This window comes from Theropithecus gelada, chromosome 7a (genome assembly GCF_003255815.1).
Source record: "Theropithecus gelada isolate Dixy chromosome 7a, Tgel_1.0, whole genome shotgun sequence".
Taxonomy (NCBI): domain Eukaryota; kingdom Metazoa; phylum Chordata; class Mammalia; order Primates; family Cercopithecidae; genus Theropithecus; species Theropithecus gelada.
This window is the reverse complement of record NC_037674.1, coordinates 2,903,783-2,924,788: the sequence shown is the minus strand read 5'-3', so window position 1 is coordinate 2,924,788 and position 21,006 is coordinate 2,903,783. Positions and strand designations below refer to the sequence as shown.

The 21,006-nt window shown below is 49.6% G+C and overlaps 1 protein-coding gene across 1 annotated transcript in view; it reads right to left on the bottom strand.

The window, feature by feature from the left end:
- The window catches only part of ATP10A (ATPase phospholipid transporting 10A (putative)), a 186,271-nt gene that overhangs the window by 99,876 nt on the left and 65,389 nt on the right, over nt 1-21,006 (bottom strand). The gene's annotated exons all lie outside the window — the stretch shown is intronic.

Genomic DNA, 21,006 nt, shown 5'->3' with positions numbered 1-21,006 from the left:
TCATGCCACAGAACTCCAGCCTAGGCGACAGAGTGATATTCCGTCTCGGGAAAAAAAAAAAAAAGAAAAAAAAGAAAGAATATTCATACCACTGAAGCCCACTCAAAGTAGAAGAGTATCCATAAAGGCCACATATTGTATGACTCCATTTACATGAAATACACAGAACAAGCAAATGCATAAAGACAGAAAGTGGATTTGCGGCTGCCAAGGGCTGGGGGACAAGGGAGTACGAGTCACAGCTTAATGGCAAGAGGCTTCTTTCTACGAAGATATGAATATTCTGGAATTAGTGACAGCTGCACACCACTGAATGCACTTGAATTTTTCACTCTTAAATGATTAAAATGACCACTCCTAGTTCTACACTCAGAAGAGCCGAACGCAGTGACTCGACCAGGCATAGCAAGCCAATGTTCACGGCAGCATCACTCAGAATTGCTAGGAGGTGGGATAATCCACGTATCCATGAACAGGTGAGTGACAAACAAAATGGAGTATTATCCTTTATGAGTATTATCTCATAAAGAGAAATGCTATAATACTGAAGACACTATGCCAAGTAAAATGAGCCAGTCACCAAAGGACAACTCTTGTCGGTTCCGCTTAATACCAGGTGCCCGGAGTGGGCAAATTCAGAGACAGAAAGTGGGTTAGGGGCCACCAGGGGATGAGAGAGGCACAACGGGGAGTTACCGTTTTATGGACACAGAGTTGCTGTTTGGGGTGATGCAAAAGTTTTGGAAATACATCGTAGTGATGATTGTACCACACTGTAAGTATCACTAATGTCACTGAATTGTACACTTAAAAATAGTTAAAACGGCATTTTATGTGCATTTTACAATTTAAAAAATGTAAAATGGTTAAAATGTTAAATATTATAGTTTGCGTGTTTCATCATAATAAAAAAACATAATTAAAACACGTGAAGCCATGGGAAACGGGACTTAAACTGCAGCAGGTAACGAGACACTTGGCAGTTGGAAGGCCCCCTCACCTCCCAGGGACACATTCCAAGCCACCTGCTTAGAACAATGCCCAATACAGTCAGCCTGCAGAACCTACGAGTCACTATCAACAGATATTTAGATTAAAACATAATTTTCAGATTTCTTCTTTAATTTTTTTCCCTGGAATAACAGGCTAACTAATGCCACAAAGGTCATTTGTAAGAGTTCCTTGAAGGCAGTTTTTGGCCATCTTTAAATAAGTGGAGGGACACAAATTTATCTGAAAAAGATATGTTACAACAGGAAATCTCATCAAGAAATCCTCCGGGTTGCTGGGTGCCATGGTTCATACCTGTAATCCCAGCACTTTGGGAAGCCAAGTTAGGAGGATTGCTTGAGGCTGGGAGTTTTAGACCAGCCTAGACAACATAGTGAGACCCCATCTCTGCAAAAGAAAAAAATTAAAAAATTAGCTGGGCATCATGTCATAAGCCTGTAGTCCCAGCTACTTGAGAGGTTGAGGCAGGAGCCTCACTTAAGCCCAGGAGATCAAGGCTGCAGTGAGCCGTGATGGTACCACTGCACTCCAGCCTGGGCGACAGAGTGAGGCCCTGTCTCAAAAACAAACAAACAAACAAACAAACAAACCTACCCTCTGGATGATACTGTAAAAGAGTAAAAAGCACTAAAATGCATTTCATGTTAACCATAACCATCTTACTAATCCTCCCACCCTACACCCCCTATAAAACTCTACTCTCGCCTGAATTCCAAAACAGCCAGGAGTTGGATCTGGAGGTGGACTGTGTTGGCCACATCTGTCAGCTGCCTGAGCATTGGATGAGAAGTTTGGGGAGTCTGCAGAGCTAGGAAGCCATGCACCAATTTTCTCACTTCTATTTTATTCCCGTGTGTGGATTTGAGGGACCCCCTGGCAAAGTTCAAGAGGCTCCCAGGAAGCCATCGGCTGCCCTAGAGGCTGAAGGGAGAAGAATCCCCTTTCATTTTAAATCTCTGTGTTCTTAAATCCTCTAATTCAAGATCCACCAAATCAGTTATGTACAAAGCAGAGCTCCGGAGCGCTACAGTGGGAACAAAGATACTAGAGGATGCGGTTCTGTCCTCAAAAACAAACGCAAGGCAAGCTGTCGCCACCAGAGAGCGCCCTTTGGGGGCTGTGGAGTCAAGCCCCCTGAAAGTGGTCCCAAAGTTGTTCTTCCTGGGCTCACGCAAGCGTTCCTCAGAGCTGCTTCTCCCGCTGCGGCAAGCTCGGTCACCTGCAGGCCATGTGGTCCCAGCATGGTCTGTCCAGGCAACCATGGGGTCCTCTGGCCATGCAGAGGCTCCCTCCTCAGGCCCCAGCCCGAGGTCTGAGAGGAGGCATGGCAGTGACCCCCAACCCCGGGCCACCCAGCTTGCGACGGCCAATCTGACCTCTTTCGAGCACAGACAGGAAGCTTTGATGACTGAGACACTGACATGTCTAGCCATGTGCCTACTTGCTTTTCCAAAGGTCAAGCCTTGACTTCATGTCATTACAAGTTTTTTCGTCCTTCCTTCTCACTAGCACCTGCTGGGCTCCTACAGAGGACACGAAGCCATCTGAAAGGGCCTGTCCCTTTGGAAGAACGTTACCCAACGCTCAGTCACAGTTCGCTCACAGCGGAAGGCAGCCTGTGCGGAGCATCGGCGGGGCCGGCTTTGTGGCGATGGGGTCGGTCCCCAGGAGGACGGGCGGTCCTGGGCCTCACCCTGGGCGGAGGAGGAGAGACACCGCAAGGCACTGTCTCTGTTCAGTTTATGTTAACTACATTCCATGTATAACCCTCATCCAAAATAAAGTCGGTTTCCATCTGCTCTGTAATCATAAAACAATAGCTTGCCTGCCCCATCCAGGAGGCTTTTAAAACAGAAACTTCAGGGGAGGCATCTGGGCTCTGAAGGAGATTCCCCCCAAGGACCCTCCACACATGGAGAGACCGGGGTGCCACGTGGAGACCTCAGGTCACTGTCCTGGTTTGCGGGGGCAGGGGAGAGGGTTCCTCATGGGCTGCAGAAAGGACGCTGGATTCTAAGAAAAGGTCCTGTCCAGGTGCAGTGGCTCACGCCTGTAATCCCAGCACTTTGGGAGACCAAGGCAGGTGGATCACAAGGTCAGGAGTTCAAGACCAGACTGACCAACATGATGAAACCCCGTCTCACCAAAAATACAAAAATTAGCTGCCTGTGGTGGTGCATGCCTGTAATCCTAGCTATTCAGGAGGCTGAGGCAGGAGAATCGCTTGAACCTGGGAGGTGGAGGCTGCAGTGAGCCAAGATTGCGCCAGTGTACTCCAGCACAGGTGACAGAGCAAGACTCCATCTCAAAAAAAAAAAAAAAAGGCCCTGCAGTTCACAGGAATCCCTACCAGGGACAGACCCTGGAAGACTCAGATTCAGGAACCCCTTATGAAGGCACAGCGGGACAGGCCCCTCATTACTGCAGCAGACCAAAAAGGCAAGAGATGCCTCGGGGGTCCAAACCCTGCAACCACTCCAGCTGGAGCACCCGGCAAGGAGCCTGGGCCCGCATCGACCCTGCCATGTCATCACTGGCTGCATTTCCCTGATTTTTAATCTTCTTATGATACAGATATATATACAGATATGTGTTTGTATAAATAACTATATCATAGATATACATCTCATGATATAGGCAGATATAGGTATGTGTTTGTATTTACGTATGTGTAGCCCTCCTTTCCATGGGGGTGTATCTTTTTTTTTCCAGCCTTTCCTAATGTTCCCTGAACTGTGTCTCCCCAGAGACTATTTGGAGAGAGAGGCTCTAAAGAGGATTCCAGTTAGAATGAGGCACAAGGCTAGGCCCAAATGCAAAGTGGCTGGTGTCCTTATAAGAGAAAGAGGCAGCAGAGGCGTGCACACACAGCTGTGAGGACAGGGGGAACACGGTGAGGGGAGCGGCCTCAGGAGGACCCATCCTGCCCACACCTCGGTGTCTGACTTCCGGGTTCCAGAACTGTGAGGTGATACATTCCTGCTGTTGAAGTCACCCCATCTGTGGTCCATTGCTACAGCAGCCCGAACTGACGAATACCCTTAATAACGTCCATTCTCGTGACTCTGGCTGGAAGGAGCAGCTCACAGCCTGTAGTGACAGAAACTGAGGGGCAGGCAGAAGCAATGGGTGGCAGGAGGGGCATCTCACCCTGCAATTTATCCCCACGTGCAGGTTCTACACACCCCCAAGACAGAAATCAACCCCACTGGCACAACACTCTAACACCAGCTGCTCAGCACGCCCTTCTTGGGGCTTTTATCAGCACAGACCTCTAGAGACAGGAAGAACAGCTGGTCGGGGAAGTCTGCCTGTGCTACTGAAGAGGACATCAGGGAGCGGGTGTCCGGGTCTCCGGCCCCAGTGGCTGGAAGGGGGGCACCACCCACCTTGCCCAGGGGCAGGGTCTGCTTGGAGAAGGGACAGAGTCCAACAGTGACCAACTTTGAGTTCAAGAAGCTGGTGGGGCTGTGCGGGGCGGGCTCTCAGGAGGTGTCTCCAGCTTTGAAGACAGGCACACGGAGACAGAAATATTTGGGGGTCTCAAGCACAGACGTGACAGCAGCCCCCACTGTGGATGCCGTCACTGAGAGCACCAGGGGGAAGTGTGGGGAGAAGGAGAGCTGAGGGCTGAGGACACGCCCCGCAGGCAAGGTCGTGCCCAGGCAGGGAAGCTGGTGGAATGGCCGGGGGCAGAGAGGTGCCACGCCAGCACACGGCATCGGGGTGGGCCAGGGCTGACCACACGGGGGAAAGGCAGGCACAGGGTTCCTGGGTGCTGCCACCCCCGCCGGCAGCCACAGGTCTGCCTCCACACCTCGGCCTTCACCTCCCACGGCCCAGTGAACATGGCTGGAAGGATATCTCAAACGTGTGCCTGTCATCACTGCAGTTTTACTCCATTTTTGGAGACAGTAACTTCCAGTGGCACATCCATGTAGATAGACGGTCCTCTTGTTCACCACTCAAGCACATTTCATGCCCAGCTGTAGCGAGACCATGTAGTCTTTTGAAAGACAGAACTGTTCTTCAGAAGTGGACCTCCCCTACAAAGGCCATGGATGACTAAGAGCTTGGGACAGGTCTTTAGGCCACACGAGCAGGAGCTCTAGACGTTAAATTCCTCTCAGCATTGAGACATCATTATCATCTTAATAGTAATAACAACATTAAAAAATCGGCGAAGCTGTGCTAGGTATCCTATTGTGACCCAGGCCTGCACAGAACATGTCACAGTCTCTACCTCAGTGAGCCCTCCCGCGATCCTGACAGTACAGTCCCACTTACAGACATGGAAACCAAACATGCAGAGACTGGCCTCCCCAAAGTCACACAAACCTGGGTGACTCCAGAGTCTGGAAGCCTTAGAGAGATTTGGTTTTGAAAAAGCACATCTGATCCGGTAGCTAAAGGAGGAATATCTCATGAAGACTGTAAAATGCTAAGCAAAAAATTCTTCCATTTTTCCCTTTTAAATTATGCAGTGCAGAGACTACTGTGGTCTGAGATAAAATATCACTATGTTTGAGAAAGGGTGGAGGCCAGGCGCGGTGGCTCACATCTGTAATCCCAGCACTTTGGGAAGCTGAGGTGGGAGGATCATTTGAGTTCAAGAGTTCAAAGAGTTCAAGACCAACCTGGGCAACATGGTGAGACCCCATCTCTCCAAAATACACAAGAATGAGCCAGGTATGTTGGCACCCCTTGGTCCGAGCTACTCAGGAGCTGAGGTGGGAGAATGGACGAGAGCCTGGGAAAGTTGAGGTGGTAGGAAGCCCTGATCGTGCCACTGTACTCCAGCTTGGATGACAGGGCAGGACTCCTTCTCAAAAACAAAAACAAAAGGTGGGAGGAAAGGCAGACAGTTCCAGATGTGTGCCAGTGTTTGACGCAGACATGGAGTAACACAGTTCAGTCCATTTGCCAAAACCACTGCCAATGTGCAAAAAACTGGAGGGGGCTTGTCCAAGATCAGGAGTCACCAAACTGTGGGTTTTTTGGCTACAAACTGGGACGTGCCCCCTTCACCGGCCTGCGTAGATGAGGGGTGAGCTCCTCCCTCACTGGGACCACCTGCAGTCGGGACCATCTGAGCTGTGGCCACAGAAGGACACTGCCCTCCCCCGGGCTCACCTTGGGGACTTCCCTCTGGGCTAAACAAGCCTCTGAGAGAGTTCCCACTAGGGCAGGAGAGGTGTTGATTCTCCTGGCTTCAGGCTGCTTTGGTGGCTCCCAATGTGAGCAGGGCACACTTGACAACCGAGGGGCCCCAGTTGGGCCACCTGACAGGTTTCTTCTGCACAAAGCCGCCATACCCTTCCTCACAAAATCCCTCCTGCAGGAAACGTGTAGGAGCAGCACTAAACAGCTGTTTTTGGAGTGATCAATAATTAACAAGGATGCTTCACATCTGGCCATGACTTTCATTTAGGGTCACAAAACCATGGTGCACACACAATCTCAAGTGCGTTGATGACTCACCCCCAGCAAGACAGGGCGCTGGCCCAGAAGCCTCGACTCTAAGTGCCCGGGTTCCTGATCTGCAAAACGGGGATCTACAGTATCACTACAGTCTCCCCCAGCAGACGCTGACCCATTTCCTGGTAGCCCTCTGCTCCTGTCCCACCCGCTTCATGCTCTTCCGGCTGTCACCGGACTGTCAACAGTGACTGCTCAATTAAGTGAGAGGCTGTGGCCACTATTTTGACTTCACATCTCGTGTTTTCTTTTTGAGCATGGTTTTTCCTCACCATTACTGTTGAAGTGAGTATTTGATTTTGACTAATACAATCAGAAATAGTACAAATGAGCAGCATGCTACATCTTATATTTGATTTGTGGTTTGGAATTAAAGCAAGAGCTGTTATTTTGATTTTTTTTAAATTTGAAAGATGGTAAGATTGCTCACAGGATTTCCATGAAATGGAGAACACAGACGGTACTGCTTGAGGTGCGGTGGTATATAAAATATGACTATGTGTTTACTATCATTCTGGATTATTTCACTGGTACAGAACAATTAATCCCTACAAAGAGAAAGCTTCAATTAAACCTGTGTTACATTTGACTAAACCTAGAAGAATCTGGATGCTTTGTGCCTTATAGACAAAACAGGTAACGTGTTATTTTGTGGGGCTTTTTGTTTTTGAGACAGAGTCTTGATCTGTCACTCAGGCTGCAGTGCAGGGCTGTGACGATAGCTCACTGCAGCCTCCAACTCCTGGGCTGAAGGGATCCTCCCTCCTCAGCCTACCAAGTAGTTGGGACGACAGGTGTGCACCACCACACCCAGCTAATCTGTTTTTTATTTTTTGTAGAGACGGGGTTTCACCATGTTGCCTAGACTGGTCTTCAACTCCTGGGCTCAAATATCCACCCGACTCAGCCTCCCAAAGTGCTGGGATTACAAGAGTGAGTCCCCACGCCTGGCCAGAATACATTTTTTAAGAAAAAAGAAGACATGTTAATGAACCTAACATGCAGACCAACTAGATTGAGGCCTCCCGAGTGAGGTCAGCCTGGGGGACTCCTTTGCCCAGCTAACAGGAGAAGTGCGTAATACTTTAAACAAACAGGGCAAATGTGAAACCAGGACACAGTGAGACGAGCCCTAAATGGGAGGATCACCACAAGAGATCCAAGAATCTTGTGGAATAATCATTAGTGCCAAGGCCCGATGCCTTGGGAATAAGAAAACCCATTATGGAATGTATTTTTCAGATGCTGGACAAATAAAGAAGTGTGCTTGTGTGTGTGTGTGTCTGTGTGTGTGACAGAGAGAGAGAGAAAAAATAATTTTACATCACTTTAAAAAGACCAAACAAGACTCTAAAATTATTGCAGATTTAATATACACTCATTATACAACAGGCAGAGAAGCAGAAAGCCCAGAAAGCCAGCAACAGTAGCTTTCAAGGGTTTCTCAGCCGTCAGCGCTGTTGAGATTTGGGGCGGGATATCCTTGATGGTGGATGGCTCTGGGCTCTACAGTTTGCTGAGTACCATCCCCAGCCTCTCCCTATAGATGCCAGTAGGGCCCTCTCCCGACAAGTCGTGACAACCTAAAATGGCTCCAGATATTGCCAAATGCCTCCTGGGGGGCAAAATCGCTCCCAGTTGAGAAATGCTGCTTTAAAACACCCGGGACGAACATTCTGGAAAATGGATTATTAAGTAAATGTTTACAAAACCAACATATTTTTAAAATCGCGAAGGTGAGAACTCAGCACTGAAACAGGAATGGCAAAATCCGCAGCGGGACCGTGAGCCAAGGATGTTGCGTAATGCCCAGAATGTGTCTTCCTTCCACCATAAACTGAAACATCTGCGCCTTCAGTGAGACGTGCTAATGGATTCTGAATCTAATACCAAACGTGAGAGGCAGGGAGAAATGATAGTTGGAGTGCTTTTTCTGGAGCGAATCTTCTGATAGCAAAATTGCCAAAAATACGGCAGTGTAGACTAGATGCACAAAATGTATTTTCTGAACTACTTTCTATTCTGCATGTCTCCTCGAGGTGACGTGAGCTCTAAGCAATGTCCCAGATGTGTGGAAGCACATGTGTGCATGGAGCAGACTACTCCAATGGATCAAGCGGAATGGAAAATACTGGTCGCTTAGCAGTAAGTCGGAAAGGGCTGAACGTTGTCCCAGCAGAACTCACCCCCAGAAGGCAGGGCCTCTGGCCTCTTTTTAGAATGAAGAAAGGATGCAGAGTTTCTCAGCCCAGAGAAAGTGACACACCATGCTATGCTCACATCACACAATTATTCACTACAATGCAACACTGAACACCCAAATTAAATCTATTTTCCCCAGGAAACACTAGTTTGCGAAAGCAAAATGATGCCTAAAAACAAGATCACTTACAAACCTCTTAGTAAGTTTTAACATGAAACTTTTCTTTTCCGACAAATCATTTCTACTGTGGTCTTTTCTGGATATAATGGTACATTCTCAAAGTATCTTAGTAGACTTCAAGACATCTCGATAATACTGCCCACTAGTAATGGATGGAAAACACTCGGGGGCACTTCTAGCGTTTTCAAGGTAATTTCTTGAAATTACCTTGAATGCATTAATTTATTTATCGGTATGACAATCTCAGGAAATGGGCAGGAGTTGTGTGCTCCTTATGCCTATGGAGAAGTTTTGTGTTTTAAGTATTTTTTCCTAAGAGGCTATAGCAATTCACACTCCTCCATCAGTATCTAAGAGTCCCCAGGCCCCTTTTTCTGCAAAACCAGCTGCTTTCTTCTATCTTTTTAAAACCTCCCTGCAAGTGTGTGTGTGTGTGTGTGTGTATGTGTGTGTGTGTGTGTGTGTTTTAAACAAAGACAGGGTCTTGCTCTGTCACCCAGGCTAGAATGCAGTGGCACGATCTCGACGCACTACAACCTCCAGCTTCCGGGTTCAGCAATTCTCCTGCCTCAGCCTCCCCAGTAGCTGGGATTACAGGTGTGCACCACCACACCTGGCTATGGCTGGACATCTACTATACTTTTAATGTACATCTCCCTGCCACCCAGACCACTTGGCAGGCTCCTCTGTGAATTAACTCTGCATGTTTCCCCTTCAATCTTTCTTTTTTTTTTTCTCATTTATTTATTTAGTTAGTTAGAGACAGGGTTTCACTCTGCTGACTGTGCTGGAGTGCAGCGGCACAATCTAGCTTACTGCACTGGCACAACCATAGCTCACTGCGGCCTTGACCTCCTGGGCTTAAGCAATCTTCCCACCTTGGCCTCTGGAGTAGCTGCGAGTACCTAGCACACACCACCATGCCCAACAGTTTTTTGACTTGGTTGTAGAGATGGAGTCTTGCTATGTTGCCCAGGGTGGTCTCAAACTCCTGGGCTCCAGTAATTCTCTCGCCTCAGTCTCCCAAAGCACTGTGCTTACAGGTGTGAGCCACCATGCCTGGCCTCCTTCATTTGTTCTATTGTATTCTTTCCTCCCTTCCTGACAACGAAACCTGTGAGAGTGTTCATACTGAAAATGTTAACCCTTTTTCTGTCTTTTGCCTTGCAAATATTTTTCTCTAAGAGCCATGGTTTGTCAGTTTTAAAATTTCTAGTTGTGGCATAATTTTGTTTTATAATCCTTTCAGATTTTTATATAGTTAAATATAGCTGACTTCTCCAGGCCTGGCTAAGATAGTCGCCTATGTACCTGTATTGTACATGTTGTTTCCAAGTATTGCTTGTTTGGTTTTTGTGGGAGGAGTGCAGAGTATTTAAAAAAAAAAACATTTAAATGGTCAAACCAACTGATGTTCATTTTCCTCTGCTACAACCTGATCATCCAATGCTGTTTCTTTCAGACAGCCAATTGTGTCAATATTGCTGACTAGTTCTTTTCCCACTGAACCTACATACCCACCCTGTTATAGATAATATCATTTGATTTGGGCTTATTAGGTTCCAGTAATCTACTTGTCCTCTCTCATGTCAACCTCATATGTCACAATAGTACAGTATGTTGGATCAGTGCCACCATCAGCCTCAGCGCTGAGAGGAGTCTTCATGCAAAGGTACCTGCTCAGGGTGGAGCCCAGAGACAGAGCCCTGAAGCAGTACACTGGGGAGGTCCTGCTCTGCTCTCTGCAAAGACAGTGGCCGCCAGCCCTTCCCCTGTCCCAGCCAGTCTGAGGTCCCACAGCCACCAGGAGGGCTCAGGCAGTATACCCCAAAGCCTCAAAAAACACCCATGCAGGTCGTTTGTCATAGAAAAGGGGGCCGACCCCAGACCCACGTGGGTGACAGATGCTGCATGTATTTAAACGACCCTGTAAATGCTCCCAGGCAGTTAGATGGCCTACTGCAGCCTCTATGTGGATGTCCAACCCCAACCCCCAAAGCAGCAGCCTGGGGAGGATGAGGCCCGTGTTTAGAATTCAGATCTTAGAGCACGAAGCGCACACTGCACTTCAGGCGCACACACAGGCGCCTCCAGAGTGTTAATTCACCTCCAGGAGACTTGTTTGGAGTTTGAATTTTGTGGCTTTGGGGTCTATCAGGGCAGGGCTCTGATTGCTGAGACCATCTTTACCTGTACAACTTCACCTGCAGCCCCAGTTCCAATATCTGGTACAAAAAGTTGCTCCTTTTCAATTTTTTTTTTTTTTTTTTTTGAGATGGAGTTTTGCTCTTATTGCCCAGGCTGGAGTGCAATGGCACGATCTTGACTCACTGCAACCTCCCCCTCCCGGGTTCAAGTGATTCTCCTGCCTCAGCCTCCGAAGTAGCTGGGACTACAGGCATGCACCACTATGCCCAGCTAATTTTTATATTTTTCGTAGAGATAGGGCTTCTCCATGTTGGTCAGGCTGGTCTCGAACACCTGACCTCAGGTGATCCACCCACCTCGGCCTCCCAAAGTGCTGGGATTACAGGCATGAGCCACTGCACCCGGCCTCAATCTTATTTTTAAGACTGTCTTGGCTATTTGGAGGCATCATAAACTTTAAGGCCATTTTATTCAATTCCAAGAGAAGCCTCCGGATAGAAATGTGTGCTGCTCTTGAGAGAACGGGTACTGCAATCACACCTGCTCCCCCGTCCCACCCAGGACCCTGGGAGATGCTGCACTGCCTCATGCACGCTTACGTCCTTTCAAAAGATATCTCCACTTTCTTCACAAAGGTCCTAAGCCTCTTGTTAAGTTTCTTCCTGAGTACTGTGCAGTTTTTGTTCCTATTTTTGTGGACCACCTTCCCCACTTCCCCTTCTAAGTGCTCATCGTACTCCCTGAGTGATTATAAGTAGTTCTCTGTAAGTGGCCACAGGTCTTCCCCAGCAGCTCCACTTCGCTGGGTGTGAGTTCTGTTTGTTCGAACCATCTTCCGCTCCCTGGCTGCCAGGACGCTGCGGATGAATGGTGACTATTTTGGTTAGCATAGCACGCTTGGGTCAGCTTTCTAAAGTGATGGCAGACCCCTTCTTTAGAAAAGGTGAAGCGGCCTCCCAAGAGTTGTGAGCACATAGCTTTCCCCAAACCTACCTCAGGAGCAAGGGAAAATCAGCCTGGGGAACCAGGGCTTGCAGTCGCCTTTGCATACACAACTGACCTCCTTTCCACTGGAGGCCCACAGACCTCTGCAAGCCCAAGTTTTCTCCAAGATGCTCTGCTCTGCAGGACTCACCCCAGGGTTCTTCAACGCCGCACCAGTGCTGTCCAGGGACCCAGGGAACCCAAGTCCCGCCCCAGATGCCCGGGGATACGGCAGCTACCTCATTCAGGATGCGTACGGGAGGGAGAGAAGAGTTTTGTCCAGGACACCATTTCCCCAGAGCCCTCTGACTCCTCTAAATCAGAATTCTGAAGGTGAAAAGGCTCCACTGATTATGAGGTCCCTCTCTCTCATTTTTCATTATGAGGGGATGAAAAACCAGAGAGATTGATTTTCTCACTCATGTGAGGGTGGCAGCCTGGGTCAAAGCCCTCAGATGTGCCTTTCCCTGAGGCTTCTCTCGCAACGACTTACGGAAAGCACGCACCCTCCGATCAGTCCCTTACTAACATCACCCTGCCCAGAGGCTAGCTTCTCCTACCACGCAGAATTAGAAATCACAAAAGCAACCTCTTTAATAAATAAACAAATACAAGCAGACAAAAAAAACTCCAGAAATATCTCCAAAAAATATTACAACAATATTTCTCTGTAACATATTTACTGCAAATATCCCTAAATTGTAATGGGCTACAGAGTATGATCAGTGAAGTACCTTAAGCAAACAAACACTGCCCTGTCTTGGAAGATCCAGCCCTGGGAATAGAGAGGACTTTGACATGTGGATCAAAATGTACTAGGGAGACACGATTTCCCTGAGCACAGTGTGCAGTGACCTAAGACACCTTTGTGAATCCCGGCTTGGAAGCCAACATCAATTTTCCCTGTCAAGCATCGACAGCAGCAGTACCCTGGCGAAACTGACTTCATCCAGTAATATTCCGAGAATGGACAACAAGGCTGAAACTCAGAACTAACTACAAACTGAGTTTTCCTCCTTGGGTGAAATACGGTGAGAAGGGCCATGCCGATGGTCACCTCCTCTGGAGGCCACACACGCGGATTCCACAAAGGCCATTGCAGAATCATTGTCACCAGTCAATCCCTGGGAGGTGTGCCATTCTCGTTATCAGGATGAAGACACTGAGGATAGAGGGGGTTGAGTCAACGCCCAAAGACTCACAGCTGGAAGTCAGAACAGCAGTTCTAAGGAAGGCCCAAAACTCAACTGGCTCATGTCGCCCAATTTTAGAGTATCTGGGAGGCAGGGAGTGCTGAGAAACGGGCATTGCTGAATCACAGTGGTTCTCTCCTATCTTTATTTAGGAAAAAAATTTCTTTTTTTCTTTGGGAAAATTGTGTAGGTTACAACTGGTTATATCCCAGGTATCTTATGTGACCACACAAACATACAACAGTGAGCAGTGCTCCCTCCTGAGGGGCTGAATCAGCCAGGGCATCCCCACCTTCTCAGCACGAATCACGGCCACACAGCCCAACCCACCCGGGGCCTGGGGGCCACCCAGGACACCACCGTCCATGTGACTATGACACAGGCCCACGGAGGGAAGGCCTGCACCAACATGGCACCTCCAGTCCGATGTTTAACCCCTAATGAACGGCGACCTTGGGCTTTTCCTACCACCTGCTGAGAGAGTGACAGCCTCTTCCCTGCATTCTGCCCACTGATTTGAGATTGAACACCTTTCCTATTGTAAATAGGAACAAGAACTGTTTTAACATTTTTGGATTCCTGATGAGGAGAATAACAACCCAATGCCACTGAACGAGCTGATTTTGGTTTTAGTCATGTGTTACGACCCTTATGCTTTCCTAGCAGGAGAACTTGCTTTCCCAAAGTGTGCCAGACAGGTGCCAGCACGAAGACACCTGTCCGGAAGTATTTCTTTAGATATCAGTTTATTCCTTCACTCTGCAGTCCTGTGTAATAACACACTGGGACATTTTTGACATGTGCTGTAGTGTGGATGGTTGTCCCCTCCAGACCTCTGCTGAAGACCGATCCCCAGCGTTGGAGGTGGGGCCTCATGGGAGATATTGGGTCATGGGGCTGCCTCCCGCATGGAGAGATGACTGCCCTGGGGGTGTAGGGGATGTGAGTGAGTTCTGGCTCTGTTAGTTCCTGTGACAGCTGGTTGTTAAAGAGAGCCTGGCACCCCCGTCCTCACCCTTTTGATTCTGTTCCCCTCTCCCTTCCCCTATACGTGGAAGCAGCTTGAGGCTCTCACCAGATGCAGATGCTGGTGCCATGCTTCCTGTACGGCCTGCAGAACCGTGAGCCAAATAAACCTCTTTTCTTTGTAAACTACCCAGCCTCAAATATTCCTTTATAGCAACACAAAATGAACCAGGACAATATGTGAAAATAGCTTGTTTCAGAGCTAGGCGTGGTGGTTCACACCTACAATCCCAGCAATTCGGGAGGCCAAGGTAGGAAGACTGCTTGAGCCCAGGAGTTCAAGATTAGCCTGAGCTCTCCAAAAAACAAAAACAAAATTAGCCAGGTGTGGTGGTGTACCCCTGTGGTCTCAGCTACTTGGGAGGCTGAGGCAGGAGGATTGCTTCAGCCCAGGAGGTTGAGGCTGCAGTGAGCCACAATAGCACCACTGCACTGCAGCCTGAACAAAAGAGCAATACCCTGTCTCAAAAAAAAAAAAATAGTTTGTTTCAGAGCTTATAAATATGAGTGTGGCATCGTCCTCTTTCCCGCACACTGCCATGGTCTAATTATGGCCTGTGTGCATGCATGCAGTAATGCCCGAGCAGCTGGAGTCGGAAAAGAAGCCTCCATTCATGCACAAACGTGGTGCTCATGAGTCATCAGGGAGCTGCCAGCCCACCTCACAACGTGGCTTCTTCCCACCCACACTGGGGGACCTTCTCCCATAGTCATGGACCCTCCACAGGTGAGGCAGGCATCTGGAGTGTCATCAGAGCCACATGTGTCCTGGGCAGGTGCTACCTGCCTGGAACCTGCCTGATATCCCTCTGGGATGGGCCAACTAGGCCACAGGACAATGTGACACTTGACAGAAGGTGGTGACAACGGTAATTTGAGCTGGCCTTGTAGAGGCCTTCCTCCTTCCGTAGCTTTGGAGATGTTTAAAAAATTTAAATTTTAATTGCCAAATAATAGTTGTATGTAGTTACGGGACACAATGTCAGGTTTTGATACATGTATGCACTGTGGTGTGGTTAAATCAAACCATTGACGTCTCACATACTAATCTTTTTTTCTGATGAGAACATTTAAAATCTACTCAGTTAGCAATTTTGAAATACACATTGCTATTGACTATGGTCAGGGTGCCATACAACAGATCCTAAAACGACTCCTCCTGTCTAAGGGAAACTTTGTATCCTTTGACCAAAATCCCCCCCAGTCCCCTCCACCCTCTGGTAACCCCCATTCTACTCTCTGCTTCTGTGAGTTTGACTTTTTTAGGTTCCACGTGTACGTGAGATCACGCGGTATTTGTCTTTCTGTGGCTGGCTTATTTCACTGATGATAATGTTCTCCAGGTTCATCTGTGCTGTTGCAAGTTCCAGTAAGTTGGAAACATAATTTTTTCAGAAAAGAATTCACAAAGTACATGTCTTTGTGAATGTGGACTCCTCAGTGGCATGACGAAAGGCCAGCCCCCTCAGGGAGAGGCCCCTGAGGCCAGTGCTGTGGTGACTGCCCTGGCCCCTGGCCCCTGCCCCCACCCCACCCTTTCAGAGGTTCTGCGCTCCCTTGAACTCAACTCTCCGACTTTCCACCACATTTTTCCATTTAGTGCTAGGTTTTCTCTTTGAAATTACAGACTCTCTACGTATGGAGACATGACACGCTCTGGGCTCCAGGTGCCAGTGCTGCAGCTCCGGAGTGCGGGCAGTGGGTCCTTGGGCCCCTCTCGGGGGGACAGCCTTCCAAGAAGGGCAGCCTGGCTCCACAGCCCGCAGATCCTTCCCTGTCACCGAGGTCAGAGCTGGGCTCCTCTGGATGGCAGGCAGATCAGGAGACTGCCGTCCTTGGGGGTGAGGATGGGGAGAGAGACCTTCAGCCCTTGCTTTACCCTCCACGTGCCAGCACAGCCACGCTACCCGATCTCACCCTGGGCTGGCGCCTCATCTATGTCATACCCTCCAGGGACGTCTACAGGGATTAAACTGAGAGTGTGTTACCCAGCGAGCACAATAAGTTTTCCAAGAAGAGAGTTAAATGTAAGACTTCTGTGTTATTATAGACTTCATTTTAAGCTTCTTAAAAATATAACCCTTGCAAAATTCATCAGGGTTACAAATCTGGAATCCGGCCTAGTTAACGGGAAGAGGGAGGGAGGCCCCGGGTTGCATTCAGCCGGCTTCTCCCATCACCGGAGCTAAGGAGTTCCTCAGCTTCACTGACATGGGCAGTCTCAGCAATGAGAGCCCTGCCCTGGCAGGGGAGACGGACCCCAAAGCAACAACATCAAAACTCCAAACAAGTCTCCTGGCGGCGACTCAGCACTCTGGAGGCGCCTGAGGCAGTGTGCGCTTCAGGCTGTAAGGTCTGAATTCTACAAACAGGCCGCCCCCTCCCCAAGCCAGTGCTGGGGGACGTGGGGGAATCCAGCGCCTGCCAGTCCTCCTCCTGCCCCAGGCAGTCTGAGGTCCCATAGCCACTAGGAGGCAGTTCAGGCAGGAATCCCAAAGCCTCAACAGACACCCATGCAGGTCATGTGTCATAGAAAAGGGGGCCAAAGCCCAGACCCACCTGGGTGACACATGTCGTGTGTAATTAAATGACCCTGCAAACGCTCCCGGGGCTTAGGCAGCCTACTGCAGCCTCCACGTGGATGTCCCACCAAATGGCCAGAGCGGCGCAAGGCGGCAAAGATTCAAGTTCACAGAGAAGGCTCGCTTTTTTCCCCCCGCGCTGTGCCCGACTCCCATCTGGTGAAACGGAGCCCAGGTCTCCACCGCTGAGTGAACTGGGCCATCCTCAGACACCGAGCGGGAGAACAAACTCTGCAGACCATGGGGCAAAACCAGTTCCGTGATTCTGTGCAGCTGCCTGACAGCTGTGCCCGTCCCTCCGCTCCTCCTCTTGGGGGCGCCGTGCGCCGCCCGCACCCACCAGCCCGGTGCAGGGATCCCACTCGGAGACCCCCCGCCACTGGCTTGAGTGGTTTGCTCTGTGTCCCCCATAGAAGAAACCACCTCCCCCCGTCCTCACGTAGCAGAGCCTCTGTGACTTTAAAAAAACAAACCACAGGCCAGGCGCGGTGGCTCACGCCTGTAATCCCAGCACTTTGGGAGGCCGAGGCGGGCGGATCACGAGGTCAGGAGATCGAGACCATCCTGGCTAACACGGTGAACCCCCGTCTCTACTAAAAATACAAAAAACTAGCCGGGCGAGGTGGCGGGCGCCTGTCGTCCCAGCTACTCGGGAGGCTGAGGCAGGAGAATGGCGGGAACCCGGGAGGTGGAGCTTGCAGTGAGCCGAGATCGCGCCACTGCACTCCAGTCTGGGCGACAGAGTGAGACTCCGTCCCAAAAAAAAAAAAAAACAAAAAAACACCCAAAAAAAACCCCATAAGGCGCCTGTTTAGCCGACCTCCCTTTCTCTGTGCCGCTCCTTCCTCCCCCACGCCTGCTTGCCCGCAGTTATTTTGGTACAGGGGCATTACTAGTCATCCATAACTTCACCTCCTAACTCGGGGGCCCTCCGACTGGTTACGGAACTTGTTTTTCTTTCAAAGAACAACCATTCTTCCATCACGCAGACCTCCCTGATGGTGTCTGGCTTGACTGGCCCAGGAAGGTGAGCAGCTTTCATCCTGGGCTCCTCCCTCCCGCATCCCTGCCTTCCTCATAAAAGCCTCAGTTACGTCCAAACACAGGTCGGATTTGGGAGCTTGTCTCTCCCGCCCTCACACCTTGGCGGAATCGAATAAACCTTTTTCTGCTCCCGAGCGCTGATGTGTCAGCGTGTGGCCTACGGCATCCAGGGTGCTCAAATGTAGCTTTTGGGAATTTACAGCCTCTAAAGGCTGGCACTACAAACTCAGGGCTGGGCAGCCCGGCCCAGGCACCCTAAACTCAGAGAGGAACCAAAATGGGGTTCAGCCAAATTCTTCACTAAGAATAAAAACAAAACAAACAGACAAAAAACAAAGTTAAACTAAACAACATTCACTGGCATGTTCCACAAAGAAATAAAATTCAAGACAGGCGTGGAAGTGCACGCCTGTGGTCCCAGCTACTCCGGAGGCGGAGGTGGGTGGATTGCTTGAGCCCAGGAGGTCGCATCTGCGGTGAGCTGTGATCATGTCACAGCTGAGTGTCACCCCAGCCTGAGTGACAGAGCGGGACCTGTCTCAAAAATAAATAAATAGACGTAAAATTCCACAAACCCAAAGTGCATATAGTTTCAGGGCATCACCGTGAGGGAATCCAGTTCAAAAACATCAATATTTAATTAAGTATTTATAAACTGGTACATTTACAAATTAGGTAAAAGTTCTGAAATGCAATATCTCTCTTCCTGGCCAACAACAACAAACCCAGAAACCCAACACAGCAGAAACAATTCTTCACTAATAGGAACTACTGATGGATGCCTCTAACTCCTCCTCAGTCTCAGGAATTCTGAAGGAGGAAACGCGACAAAGAACCTTATCATTAGACACCAAACTCGCCTGGGGGCCAGGGTGAGGCAGGCGAGGAGCTCACATCAAGTGCAAAATGCAAGGGTCCAAGCAACAGCTCAGGGATCAGGATGAATACTATTTTAATGCAATATTTTTTTACAAAACAAAACGAGTGAAAGAATATCCCTGAGGAAGAAACATTGAAATTTAAAATAAAGACAGAATCGACATTGCTGAGTTTTCTTTGGCGGCAGGCTCCCATGGGGCTTCAGTGAGTTTTCTATGTCCTGGACAGATAAGGCGCTTCCCTTGCTCTCCTTGGCCCACCCTACAATGGCTGAACACCCCAAGAACCATTTCCTTCCTTTTCCAGTATCCGCCTGTCCTCTGCTCCTGCCTTCTCCGATATCCGCCTGTCCCCTGCTCCTGCCTTCTCCGATATCCGCCTGTCCCCTGCTCCTTCCTTCTCCGATATCCGCCTGTCCCCTGCTCCTTCCTTTTCCGATATCTGCCTGTCCCCTGCTCCTGCCTCCCCAGGGGACACAGCACAGATTTCTGCCTCCCAAGAGCCTCTCCTCTCCCGCCTGAGTTCTCAGCTGCCCTCCCCTTGTGACATAGCATTTGTAGCTGGGAGCTGACCGCGCTCCTTCACTCCACACATGCCTGCTGGGTGCTGCCGCTCCCTGGCACTGTTCCACCATGCGCCTTCCCGCAAGAAGCTACGTTCTGACACGGTAATTTCAAATGGAGCAAATGAAGAGTGAGTGCGCCGAGGTACAAGCACCAGGGGGAAACACGAACGCTTGAAGATGTTCATGCAAACTCAGCTTAGCTTCGCGTGGAAAGCTGTGTTCAGCAGACCACTCTGGGGGCCCCGAGGCTTCCCACCTACCCTAATTTCAAAAGCTAGTGCTCACAGTAACTATTTTAACCATGTCTTTCTGACTTCATTTCATCTGTTATTTTTTGGTTTAACTTTATTACCAATATTACAACAGCATCAGGAACCGAATTCCCATAGAAGTCAAGCCTGTCTCTGTCACATCTTCCTGATGTTTGATGAACCCGCTGCTACCAGATGCTGACGCTCGCTGCTCCTGGCTCAGTCACTGGGTTTGGTAACTGTGCTCCAGATGAAGGGAAAATATGTTCTCCTTTTACAAAACTAACTCAAGAGAGAGACCTCTGGGGTGACAGCCTCTCCTCAGCAGAGGAGAGCAGTTAGGTGCACAAATGGTGTCCCAAGGCTGGTTGTGGGGTCTATGCCCCCAGGCTGTCCTGTGCATGCTGGAATTTGAGGACATGTGTATTAACCCACAGGCTGTCCTGTGCATGCTGGAATTTGGGGACATGTGTATTAACCCACAGGCTGTCCCGTGCATGCTGGAATTTGAGGACATGTGTATTAACCCACAGGCTGTCCCGTGCATGCTGGAATTTGAGGACATGTGTATTAACCCACAGGCTGTCCCGTGCATGCTGGAATTTGNATTTGGGGACATGTGTATTAACCCACAGGCTGTCCTGTGCATGCTGGAATTTGGGGACATGTGTATTAACCCACAGGCTGTCCTGTGCATGCTGGAATTTGGGGACATGTGTATTAACCCACAGGCTGTCCTGTGCATGCTGGAATTTGGGGACATGTGTATTAACCCACAGGCTGTCCTGTGCATGCTGGAATTTGGGGACATGTGTATTAACCCACAGGCTGTCCTGTGCATGCTGGAATTTGGGGACATGTGTATTAACCCACAGGCTGTCCTGTGCATGCTGGAATTTGGGGACATGTGTATTAACCCACAGGCTGTCCTGTGCATGCTGGAATTTGGGGACATGTGTATTAACCCACAGGCTGTCCTGTGCATGCTGGAATTTGGGGACATGTGTATTAACCCACAGGCTGTCCTGTGCATGCTGGAATTTGGGGACATGTGCTCTGAATGCCCAGGGCCACTCAGCCAGCATCTCCTTGAGGCCCAGAGGGAGCTGATGCAGGTATCCAGGGGCCCTTCCACTGCACTTGGGCTCAGTGCATGAGGTGGATCAGCAGAGAAGAGGAGTGAGGGGTGGGAGCTAGACCCCAGAGAACAGGAGCAAGGGTGGGAGCCAGACCCCCAGGATTATGGCTGCACCAGCACTTAAGAGGTCACAGCCAATCATGGCTCTGAGCCTCAGCATCCCCATCTGCAATGTGGGGATAACAGTGGCAGTGCCTGTGTGGCAGGTGGTAGTCAGGGGGACTGTTAAGGTGCATGCAGTGCTTAGCACCCCGCGTCAGGCAGAGCACTGAGAATGAGGGCAGATGAGAGTCCTGGGGGGCAGGTGCGATGCTCACTCCTGGT